Genomic DNA, 13,174 nt, shown 5'->3' on the forward strand with positions numbered 1-13,174 from the left:
TTGATCTGTAGCTTCTGAGAACAGGGGCAGAGGCTCAAACAGGCTCTAGTTACAGCTCTGCCATCATCTAGTTGAGTATTTTCAACTTACTCAACCTCAAGTTCATGACGAGTCAAATAAGACCTCAAATAAGACAACTTCTTAGAACTTTAGATTTGAAGGAGTGTGTGTGATGAGACAGGAAGTATTTTCCAAATGGCTTACATCAATTTACATCACTATCAGTAAAAGAAAGCATTATGGAAGTAAACATTAGACTCATTTACTTAAACCCCAACAAATCCACCTCTGGGACTTCCAGAATGTCTTGCACAAATATGTTCACTAAAATGTTAATTTTAAGAGCAAAAATTTGGAAACAAATTATTAGCTAATAAATTCCCTTTTGCCAGACATCTAGAATATATCCATTTGGAAGAATACTATGTTGCATTTTAGAACTCTGCTTATGGAAATGCCCGAGTTATGTTTCTAAGTGGAAAAAAAGTACAATCATCATATAGTAGGAATGATAACAACCAAATAAAAGTTCATGTCAAAAAAAAAAAGGACCCACATATCATGCCTCCACTCAAAGACTGTCATAATTAACATTTTAATGTGTTTTGCCCATCTTTTTTCTATCTTTCTATATGTCACCTGAGATTCATCAGATCCCATCATCTCCCATCTCTTGACTTAATTGGGAGTACTGCAAAATCTCAGGTGTGCTCACAATTCTTTCAGGTACTGTGGTCAAAAAGAGCTCACTATGCCCTCTGTTCCCAGCCTTTTGTTGATGTTTAATACCCATGAGGCCAATGAGTCATGTCTCATCATGGTGCTGCTGAACAGATGATCAAGGTAGATGTATTTTCAGTGACATTCCCCAAACCATCATCTTTAAAAATGCCTATTCGGGGCTGAGCTCCCTGAAGTAGAAATATGCCCTTCCTTCAGCTTTTGCTGGCTCTCTCTAGATCCCAGGCCCAAGGCCTGGGAGCTTAGGCAAAGGGAGCAACAGCTCAGAGAGACAGTGGGCCACCCTCCAGTTGGGCCAATGCAGCTGCACAACAAGCTGAATGGGTCTGTGATGCTGCCAGAACTCCAGGAATAGCTTACTCTCCAGTGATTCTGGGTGGTCTCTTTTATGTCCTTTTAGCTGTGTCTTAGACCCTTGTTACTCAAAGTGTAGAGTGTGAACTGGTAGCTTCAGCATGACTTGGGAGCTTGTTGGAAATGCAAAAGTTCAAGCCCTACCCCAGCCAGACTGAATCAGAACCTACAAGTGATTCCTATGTACCTTGACATTTGAGAAACACTGTTTTAGACCATGTTTCTCCAAGTCTTTCCCCTGCATTTCTTGGCGATAGAACATGTGTCAAAAGCAGATTCTAGACAAACTAGCTCTCCATTCCACTCCACCTCTAAACTATGCATGGTCTTGATTCAATTAGTGGCTCTATTTTCACACTGTTAACTCATCTTTGTATAGGGACAGGTAACTCTGGATGCCCATTGATGGATGGCTCTGTCTTAGGTGTATGATCTTGGACAAGTTACTCACTTAACCTCTCCAAGCTTCATTTTCAGAAATGAGAGAGACAGAGATAACTTGAAAAGTGAGGCATTGGAATTTTATCTTTCTTCTGCTCCTAAGACAAAACTCCAATGAGGAGCTGTCATTATTTCATAAATTAAAGCACCACTTGGGTGAGGGCTCAATTACCAGCACAGCTACAATTTGCTAATAGGATATCATGGATGGACACCAGCTGGTTGGTATACTTTAGCCATTTACCTCATCTACCAACTGTTTCAATAGGTGAATTCACATAGTATCAACCATGTCCTCAACACTTTGTGAGCCCCTGAAAAGGACAAAAAAAAAAAAAAAAAAAAAGATAAGAAAACTAGAGGTGCCACCTCAAAATCTGGGCTGCATTTCTCTCTTTCTCTTTTACTCTCTGCTTTGTTTCTCCATTCATGGGGACATGGAACAGGAAGTGCTGCCTCCTTCAGGATAGATTGATTTATAGAACTAGAGATTCTGTGGCCTCAAAGCTTGAAACAGGAACCTGCTGTACTCTCCCATTGAAACACACACACACACCTGGTAGAAGTAGGAGTGAGGAAGAACCTGAGTAGTAGGGATTCTATGAGAACACAGGTCAAAGTACTTCTGAATAAAGTGGAGAGATGATGGCATCTGATCCTGCTCCCAAAGGCTGAGCTTTGGTTTCATGTTGTTCTATATCCTTCGCCTTTTAATTTTAGATTCTTAATTGACTGGGCACCTAAGACTTTACATTTGTATTTAATTACTTACCCCATCCAACTCTCTTTAGAGGCTGAATATGGTCACTAACCCTGATTTACTGGAAGCCAACTATGTTACAAGGAAAGAGAAAAAAAAAAAAAAAACAGTTCTGAGAGTAACTTTAAGATAGGCAGATGAGAAATAAACACAGATACACAGCTACCTATACTCATGTGTGTGCAACACACATACACACACCACATGTCAGTAGGCAGCCCAGACTATCGTGGGAATATTTATTAGTATAAATAAATATTAATAGTATTAACCCATTGCCATGGTTCTTTCCCTGTCTTCATGACCTACCTCTCTATTCCACTAACTTTCTTACAGGAGTTACTGTAAGAACACTTGATAAGTAGAAATAATTCCAGAGATAATGAACTTTCTGGGACAATTCATTGGAATTCAGGCTTCCTTCTCACTAGTCTTTTCTTATGAGATAATTTATTTTGGGTACCTTAGTAAAGAAAACTGCCCTGATGAAGCAGCCACTAAGCTTAGATTACTCTAGAAAGAAGAAAAGAATGCCAGATAACGTAGATAACAGATTTTGAACAGTCCTTGCTAATTGTTTTATATGTCTATCTCCTTTAATCACAACAACCTTAAGAAGTAAATACTAATATCTTTATTTTATGAATAAAGCAGGGATCAGTGTCTTACATATAACAGAATGGATTCAAGTCAAGGGTTTTATGGTAAATCCATAGGCAGTTTCCTCTGTATAAACACAGCTTCAGGAGCATGTCCAAATACGGCAGCCTCTGATTCCAATGGAGTTTGCTCTGGCTAGTATTTAGGGACCAGATCTGATAAGGACTTTTGCAAAATTCTTTCTTGTTTCCTTGAGAAGACCATAGCCGTGAAAGCTGCATATTGATCTCTCCTTGACTCATTTTGTTCTTCTAGTATGACTTTTTGAAGGATATAATACTTTCCATACATACAGGAAACAAAGAAAAGAGCCAACAGTGGAGCACCCAACTTGGAAATTTGTTCTTTCTGTTGTTGGTCAAAAGGTATGACCTTATTGTATTATCTGATGATGAATCTGTGGCCAGGATACAGGTCTCTAATAGTCATGCATGCTGAGCTTTATCCCACTGTCTCATATTTTACTTCACAGTGATGAATAAAGATGGTGGCAGTAAGAAAAGAACTGAATCATCAAAGAAATGTTATCACTGAGGGAAAGTCAGTAAGGAAATCATAATTCTATATCCATCGAATCTGTGAGCAGTGGGCCAGAGTCTGGAGAAAAAAAACAAAACAAAACAGCAGCAAATGCACTTTAAGGGAATTATCAGAAGAAAGAAAGGATAAAAAGAACTGTGACCCATGAGGAGAGAATTAAGAGTGAAAAGACCTGGATATGATCCTAGATCCTACAATGCAGCTTGAGCGGTCTTGCATAAGTCTCTTCCCTTCTCTGGGCATCAGTTTTCACATGGAAAATGATGTGGGAGGGGGTTTGATGATCTCTGAGATCCTTTTCTGCTCTAAAATTCTGTGTTCTGTAGCTGTGCAGCAAGAGGTAGTTAAACTGGCCTCTTCCCCCAGAAAAGCCTTGGGGTATTTTGCTCATTAAAGGGATTAGCTGTCCATTTGCAGGGATGTCTCTCCAATGAGGTAGGGACAGAATGGCCCAACACAGCATTAGTTTTGATTCACTTTATAAAGTGCATATCCAATTCCCTGGCAAGTTAAGCCAAGCACGTCTTCTCATGTGTTTGAGGAATCAAGGATTTTGGCTGATACAGAGAGCAAATGCCTCTTATTAATGTGTGACGAATCCATATGGAGGAAAAACACTGTTTCTTTTCTCCCATATGGCATAGTTGAGTAAGGCTGGCTTTTCTGGCCTCGAAATGGTTCCATGAACCAGGTGGGTGGTTTATTTCACAGGCTGGTGACAATCCAATGTGTCTCTCCCATGAAGATGGGAAGGGATGATAATTCCTCCATTATAGCCCAGGGCTGTCAGCAAGGTCTGTGACATGGGCCATTGGCTCCTTTGTCAGGATGTTAGGTAGGTGAACTACTGTGAGGAAGAAGAGAGGGAAATCTCAAACCAGTTTGAGTCCTGGACCTGAACTTTCTGTGAACCTCAAAACCTTTGGAGTTTTGGCCCAGCAAGGATGGATTAACTTTTTATCCTGGAAAACACTCAGTCCCCTTCCCTTAATTCCAATGTAGTGAGTGTGATGAGGTCTTTGGGGGAGAGCAGGCACAAGGGGGAGGCAGCTCTCTAACCTACCTTCAAACTATAGGTTCAAAGGATTAAGACTCAATGGCTTCTAGTTTTAAACTGATGTTGACCCTTTGCAAGATGTGATGAATTAGTTGTTTCACCTCTCTGATGTTTAAGGTACAGATAAAAATACAGAGAATATTTCATTGACTAAATATGAAAAATAACTCAAACAACAGCAGCAACAAAAATCCAACTCAATCAATACCTCTAAAATAATTGTACCTCTTTAAAAGAGTAAGAGATTATGCTGGAAAGAAACATAATCATGTCCTCTGCCCTCTGTTAAGTCAATATGAACTAGAGAGGGATGATGACTTCCATTGTCCCTGTAATGCGGGGTAACAAAATCAAACTCTTATCTTTCAGGAGTAATCTTCTCAAGTTAAATATTTTACTCTTATCTTTTGGCTGTGTTATGGATGAGCCATTGCTTTAATATATATGTATTAACATATTCATTATATTATATGTTTGCTTGACCAGAGCCAAGTAAATGTAAATACTTTTCTCTAATATGTAAATTATCGTCACACACAATTAGGCACAAATGTAAAAGGTTTGTTAAAAACAAAAAGCAGTTAAGTGACAGGATGTCAGATTTGGAAGAAACCATAAAAGATTTACTACAATCTAGAAAATCAGAACCAGGTAGTTTATGAGAATGGGTTTGGATAAACACACACTTGCATACACACACACACACACACACACACACACACACACACATACACACTCACATACAGTTTGATTTCCTAGAAAGAGTGATGTAGGTATGAACTTACTATATATTGAGAAGGTTCCATATTGAACATTAAAGGACATCTTAACTATGAGAATTATTTGAGTAGTCAAAGGAAGCTGTAATCTTTCTTGGATATATTTGTGGACTCTAAATTCTAAAAATCTAAATTTTTTTATTAAAGATCATCTAGTCCAGTGGAGAAAATCTCCTGTAAAGTTTTCATATCAACTTAAACCACGTCTCCTAAACTGTTTCAAGGAATGGAAAATTATCCCCAGACATGATCCAGCGTCATACATTTGCAACTATTAAAAAATTCTTCCTTATAGTAAACCAATATCTATAATCTTTACTTATGTCCCTCTGGAGCTGTGTAGAATATCTGATCTGTTCACATGACAAATCTTCATATTTTTCAGGTTACTTTTTACATCTCTCATAATTCTCATAATAATTTCTTTCAGATTAAGCATACCAAATTATTTGAAATGAATAAGCATAAGAGTAAATGGAAAAATTGGCAGGTATTACCAGGTTGGTGAAGGGACTTCAATCAACAATTACTGGTCATGCACGATGCTTCCACAGTGTACTAAGTTCGAAGGTCCCTTTTAAAGTCCAACATACACTCCAAAGTGTTCTTCTTAGCTCAGAGTAGAATGGGTCTACCAACACTTACTGTGCTTTACAGGATGAGGGCAGTATTACTGAGGGACAGAAGACAGAAAGTATGAGTTAACTTCACAATGGTCTTCTCTAAACCTGTGATTCCACAAATAGCTCTAATTCTACAAAGGAACTTAAGCTCTTAGTTTGAAAGCCACAAGAGGGCACTAGACTACTACATGGACCTAGCTCTACTTCTCACCCAAAATATAAAGCAAGGGTAAGTATTGACATTACACTGACTCTGGCAATTGTAGATGGCCGCATCAGTTGTATGTCCTAAACCTGTGCCTGAGACACAGTATGTAATCATGGATGATGTACAGAGATATTGGCTATGAAACATGTATTCAGATGCTAAGCTTGGGTTACCCTAAATGCAGGAGAATTCACATGCAATTTGAAAAAAATAAAAAGAAGTAAGGTCTACCACCAAAGTTCTAAGAAAAAGTGAAGTGGTTATTTAGGCTGTGAGTTTTGAAAACAACATGGGTAATATGGTGATTGTCAGGGGCAAACAGCAGGAGTTAGACAAATGGGAGACTTCTGCGTCTACTTTTGGAAAGCCTGACATCTGACGAGGTTCGTGTTTGGCCCAAGATTTTCTCCAGACTGTGAGATTTATGCTAGACATCACCCAACATATTGTCTCTGCCCCTGAAGTGCTCTGTACTTTACAAGGTTTCAGAAAAAATAGTCTTAAGCTAAAGGTACACTGAAAAGCCTCTCACAAATACAGAGTCTCCACAATGTCATCACTCCATTTGAAAAAGGCAAAAATCCAGCCAATTAAGTTGTAGGTTTGTCTGAGCAACTTCAACCAACAGATTGTTTGGGTCTATGAAAGAGTGTCTACAACACAGTCAATCAAGTTAACTCAGCTAAATGTGAATCAACACAAGGAAAATAATCAGTCAAGTAGGTTGCTTGGAATCATGGGAATCAAACCCTAGGCTGAAGGCCTTTGTTTTTCACTTTTCAACAATTATGTTGACTATTGTGGGGAAAATGACTCCTTTGGTATCATAATTAGGTATGAGATCCATAAAAATAGTTATCCATAAAAATAACTAGATAGGTGGATGACGTGTAGATAGATGATAGATAGGTAGATAGATAGATAGATAGATAGACAGGTAGATAGAGATTGACAGATAGATTGATAAATAAAATAATTCAGATTTTTTTCACAGAAATGAATTACTTGATTGGTTAAACCTGAGCTACTTGCTAGAGCAGGAAAGATAGGAGAGGGTCATTTTTTTTTTTTTTTTTTTTCTTCTGAGGTAAGGTTTAGCTCTTTGGAAGCAGTGAATACCTGCAACAGCAATTAATCCATGTGCAAGGAGTCTCTAGCCATAGAAGTGGTTTTTGGCAAAGCCAGTTGAAATTCACTACTTACCTACATTTGGAGTTCTGGATGCATGGCTTCCATTTTTTACTGTGTCAGAATCTTCCTGATTTTGATCCTCTTACTTCTGCTATCCTTCTAACATTTGGCCCAGTCTCTGTGTCTCTTTTACTCCATCATGGACCAATGAGAACTCTCACTTTTTGCTTTCTAGTTTCATCCCAACTTTTCTCCCCAGGAATCTTGCTTTTCCTGGAATTGATCTATCTATGCCAGTGCCTCAGTTTTTAGGTCCTTTATAGTGTCAGTTATATTGAGCCTGTGAAAGATATCTTGGCTACTTGACTTGGCTTTGATCAACTTGCTTGTTTTTTCTCATGATTTTATATTTTTCTAAGTTCTGGCCACCAATTTCTGCACATTCTCTGTTTCTTGACTCTTGTTAGCTTAACATGGCATTTGAAATTCTATCTTGACTCCTTCAGTTTTGTTTTCAGAGCTCTACCTTTAACAGCTAAACCCACCCCAAATTGATGGTGGCATCCCCTTTGCAAGGCTCCTCTCCCAGCACAGACCTCATCTTCTGGCACACTCCCCAGCATTACAGGGGAGGTGAGTTCAGAAGAAAATATCCCAGGACCTTCTCTCTGCATTTTTTTCCCTATGGCGGGACTTTGAAGCTGCCTTTCTGGCCTGTCTTCCCTGTTACCAAACACACACATTTTAAAATTAGGAAATGAAAATGATAGTTCTACTCCAAGCCAGGAGTTCGTCTAGTGTGCTCCAGGAAAAGGATGATTAATGGAGCTAAGGCTTTATGCCTGAGCCAGGGGGGTGGCAGCTTGTGGGGAATAACTCAGAAGTGCCAACCCAGCCATAGCCTCAGATCAGGTGAACTGCCTGGCCTTGGGCCTACTGGAGGCCCTTAAAGTTAGCTGGTGGCCCTGGCAGAAAGTGTGCCCCAATAAGGGCTGGGTGGCACACATGGCCCAGAGGAACACGGCAATTTTCTGATTTTTCTGGTTTATATAGAGAACAAACTTGGACAATCCTGGCCTACAGGAACTTGTCAGCAGCTGGAGTATCCAGACTGGTTGTCCAGACCACCTAAATTATATTGATAATGGCAAAAGTTTCCTTTCGCTGAATGTCATGTGGACTCATTCCAAAGTCCTCATTGGGTTTGAGGCTCTATGTGTAATAGTCCTTTACAAAAAGGGGAAAAAAAATAAAAGAAAGAAAAATGTAGGGAATTTGAGTCCTGCTTTGTCAAAAGCTCAGAACTGAGAGTAGGAAAATTCTGTATGGTCTTGGCTGAGCAGTGGTTTTCCACTTCTCTCAATGTTGAAATTAACCTGATTATGTGAAATACTCAAAAGACGCATTCATACAGCTTCATTTCATCTGAGGTTTGGGTTGCCAAAGACTTATGGCATAAGCCCTCAAATCACTCTGGTTTAATGTTAGGTGGTACCCAGGAGTTCATGGGCATGATCCGTGATGATAATCACCCTTTTTCCATCTCTGCCTGCCATACTCTTATGCACTATTCCCAAGCAAATGCTACTTCTTCCATGAGATCTCACCTGGATCCTCCCTTATCCCTCTGTCCCCCTTGTAATTGGTGTGGCTTTCTTTCCTTAACTTGCTAAGTCTTCTTTTTACCATGTAAGTTTATTTAGTTTCCTTCATTAAAAATAAACAGTCTTTACTGTGACCTCTGCAAAAATAAATAGATAAAATAAAATTTGCAGAAATAAAACCTACCCTTTACTCTCTCCTCTCAGAAGAGAGAACTGCAGTTCCTATTTATCACAAGGAAGGTGGGCGGGAGGATCAAAGAAATGATATTAAGATTCGAATGACACCCTAAAAATAAAACCAATTGTGATTGCTTTAAAATGCATGATCTCATTTGATTCCTACATGAGGCTCTTTCCTCTTTGGTAAAATGGGGATTGTAATGATTAGACCTGAAGAGGTAAAATCATTCAGCATATAAATGAGGAGATTGGAATCAGACCTGTATTTTGTCTATTCCTTTCTCTCCACCATGTTGCGTCCCAGTATACCCCAGCATCCTTAGAGACAAAGTTCTGGAGGAAGCACAAAGGGACTTCTGTTGTCATCTTTCGGTTCTTACAAGATGAGGATCAGCAGGCAGACAGACACACTTGGGAATAATGGCTCTGCTCTCTCAACTGGGCCCCCTCCCCCTGCCTTTATCCCCACTCGGGGTGACCTCGGCAGAACAAGCTCGCTCTGTAATGACCACTTCGTTAGCAGGGGCTGTGTATTTAGTAGCAGGAAATATAAGCTTTTGTGGTCAGTGTGACGTCATCCCACCCACTGAACAGACCTTTATAATTTGACCACAAAAAGGCTTGAAAGGGATAGACACATACACATAGAGAAAGAGGCGATAGCACTGTCAACAGTTGTCTGTGCAGTGAAAGGAGCATTGTATCTTCCAAATGTTTCCCAAAAGCCTGATGTTTGGTCTGCTGTAGACAAAACATCTGCATGATATATGGCATTTTCGCTTTGTAGTTGAGTGTCCCAACTCATCCATCTTTCTTTCCTCTCTCCTTTCTTTCTCTCCTTCTTTCATCTTTTCCCTTCCTTATTCGCTTCACATTTCTTCTTCCCTCTCCTTCTTTTTCCCTTTTTTACTCTCCCTTAATCTAAAATATACAAATAATATATTTAAAAATCTTTTCGCTGCTTTCCAACATTTAGATGCATGGCATATACACATGCACACATGCACCATTCCCAGTTGTATTACTCTTCTGGATACTTCACTGTTAGAGGGAAAAGAAAAAGAGAGAGAGAGCTACAGAGACAGAGAGAGATAGAGAGAGAGCAGAGACGAGAGAGATTTTAAAAGATGTAGCTGATATATTAATGTAAATATTACAATTTGCTTCCCATGAATGTTGGTTTTCAAACTTATTTTTTAGAGGAGTAAAGAACCTATTTTGTAGGGCTAAATGACCGAGTACCTTTTAGTGTCATGGTGTGCAAGTTCAAGGTAATATTTCACTTGGATATTTCATTTTACCTTTTGTTTTCATTTTTATTTTAGGTGAAGAAATGGCACAATAAAGATCGATATAGATAAATAAACCCAAAAAGCAGATAACCTGAGAAAGGAGGATAGAAAAAACTGTCTATATGATACATCTGCATTAGCTTTTTCCTAGTTTGAAGCTAGGGACCTTCTGTCAGAGATTGAGAGAGACAGAGAGAGGAAGTCTGGGAGGTAATGGCGGATGTGTCTGACCTCTGAATTAAAGCTGGTAGAAAAGTATGGCTTCCTGTGACTTAAGCCTCTGTGGGAAACTCCCTCCCAGGGCTCTGAGCTCTCCTCTGAGGCACAGGTAGCAGGAAACACCTGCTTTACTTCTCCCCTGAATTTTCCCCTTTAGGGAGTCTGGGACCTTTCCTCCCTTCTCTGCAGTACACAAATGGACAAGCAGATTTTCCACATGTGCCAATCTTCCTTGAGAGAGGAAGTCTGGAACCATCTATTAGTAAGTGATGCACTTTGATGGCTTCCCTACCCCTTACTCTATTTTTTTTTTCTCTTCCAATTGACTTCTATTATTGATTCCTCAACCTAGCTTTTTCCCTTCTTGTACTAATAATACTTTTTTTCCCAGAATAAGTTAGGCATAAGAAGTCTATCCATAAAAGCTGATAGACAAGTGTGCGTTTTGTTCATCACGATTCTTCATTTTTGGTTTTGCCATTCTCCTCCTCGTGACAAAGGGGGAAGCAAATGAAATTCCATTTTGGAAAGGCATGAAAAACAGATGTAAATATACATCAGATCAAGATAACAGCCTTCAAATGGCCTCCCAGCCAGAGGCAATACACAATTAACAGCTTCTTAGAGTAGCCCTCATCCATCACAGAAAACAGGAGCCAAGAAACCATCTACATAACATATAAAGACTTTCAAAAGTTTTATTAAGTAAAAAATTATAAAATCCAAGACATTTTCATCAGGCTTGCAAAGACCTCTGAGGGTCACCATGTCTAGTTCACTTTCTCTAAAGAGGAGAACATCTATAGAAATGTTTGTAACACTGATCTCTCCTCCTCAGTGCTTTCTTCTTCTATTCTCTAGTTAAAAAGAATTCTTGGGTAGAAAAGGGCAAAAGACAGAGAAGTCTAAAAAAAAATTTATATTTTTCTAACATTATTTTTTTCATAGGAAGGACTCTATGATAACAAATCTTGGTCAATTTAGAAGGCAGGGTGATATACTAGAACTATAAGTGATCTAAGAAGTCAATAAATCTTAGTGAGTCACTGGAAAAATCAGAGGTATAACCATGAGAACTTGATGAGTCACTTCCTTTCTCCAGAGAGTTTAATCTGTAAAATGGGAGTATTAAACTAAAGGATTTCTGAGGTTACTTCTATCCCTGTTTCGTAATATATGTGACAGAACGGAGATGACTATCTTATCTAAATTTCTCCTAGAAACCAAGAAGAAAATAGGAAACACCCAAATAAGGAAACAGACAAGGGAATAAAAAGAACTCACAAAAGAAATACTACATTAAGTCAGTGAATGTATGAACAGCTGTTCCACCTCACTAATGATCAAAGAAATTTAAATTAAAAGATGGGCTCTCGACAGCGGAAACTAACACAACATTGTAAAGCAATTATACTCCAATAAAGATGTAAAAAAAAAAAATAATAATAAAAAGATGGGCTCTCATGGTTACTTCTGAGCCTGGTCAAAAGGGAAAAGATAAATTTTTCACAATTTTTTTTGTCATAACATTGTTTATAATAGAAGAACATTGTATACAACATATATGCCTCATTACAGTATATCCATTTATTAGACTACTACTATCTATTAAAAATGACGATATTGATCTACATGCCTTAACAATGGAAATACAGTTACCACACATTGAGAAAAAAAGGTAAGGTTGTCAAACAGGTATAACATTACTCCACTTAAGGAAAATGTACATATATATGAGTGTATGTGCACAGGAAAAAATCTGAATGGACACCCTCACAATATTAACAGTGGTTATCACAGGCTGTTGAAATCATTGTACAGCCGTCTTCTTTATACCTTTCCATATTTTTGGAATGTTTTAGAGTGAATAAGTGCTACTTTTATAATTGACAAATTTTTATCTCCATTTGGGAATAATATATAACTAATAAAGTATCATGAGCATGCTGCACATAGAAGAACATTGTATAAAAAAATAGAAATGAGTCCTCTTTGGGCAGCAGATTGTAAGGGGAACTGTTAACCTGGTCTGTTCATTCAGAGCACCAGAATCTTGGATACAATTATCAGTTGGTTCTTTGTGTTTCAGATACTTCTCTTTTACAAGTTGCTTGTATTGTCTGAGCCTCAGTTTCTTCATCTATTAAAGATAATAATTTTCACCTTGCAAGGTAGTTGCAATAATTCAATGAAGTAACACCTATATATTGCTTAGAAAGAGACCAATAAATATTGGTTATTCGGATTACACAAATTCAATACATTTATACTATAGCAAACAGTGATTACTAAATTAATTAATAGGAACCACACTGGAATGATATGTCTGTAAGTCATTTGTAATTGTTGTGTGTTAACTACTAAGGTTAGCAGTTAATAGGATATTCTTAATAGGATAGTGGTGAAAGCTTTGGCCATGAGTGACTTGACTTCCTTCAATGGAAAGCCTCCTGAATTCTCCAATGTGCAGCCTCCATGTCTTGCTTAGCCAGCTGGTCACATAGCAATATATATGGAGCTACAAATATTAGCCAACCTTGACCTAGGGGAATATGAAAAAGAAAAAAGAAGATTCAAATTATGCC

At 38.4% G+C, this 13,174-nt stretch overlaps 1 long non-coding RNA gene across 1 annotated transcript in view; it reads right to left on the minus strand.

Moving 5' to 3' along the window:
• Positions 1-5,270: 5,270 nt before the first annotated feature.
• LOC309631371 overlaps positions 5,271-13,174 on the minus strand; it is a 107,675-nt gene continuing 99,771 nt past the window's right edge. The window contains exon 8 of the long non-coding RNA XR_014246220.1: positions 5,271-13,131. This is a non-coding gene — a long non-coding RNA (uncharacterized lncRNA). The remainder of the gene's footprint in view (positions 13,132-13,174) is intronic.

The sequence above is a fragment of the Balaenoptera borealis genome (assembly GCF_965194805.1).
Source record: "Balaenoptera borealis genome assembly, chromosome: 6".
Taxonomy (NCBI): Eukaryota; Metazoa; Chordata; class Mammalia; order Artiodactyla; family Balaenopteridae; genus Balaenoptera; species Balaenoptera borealis.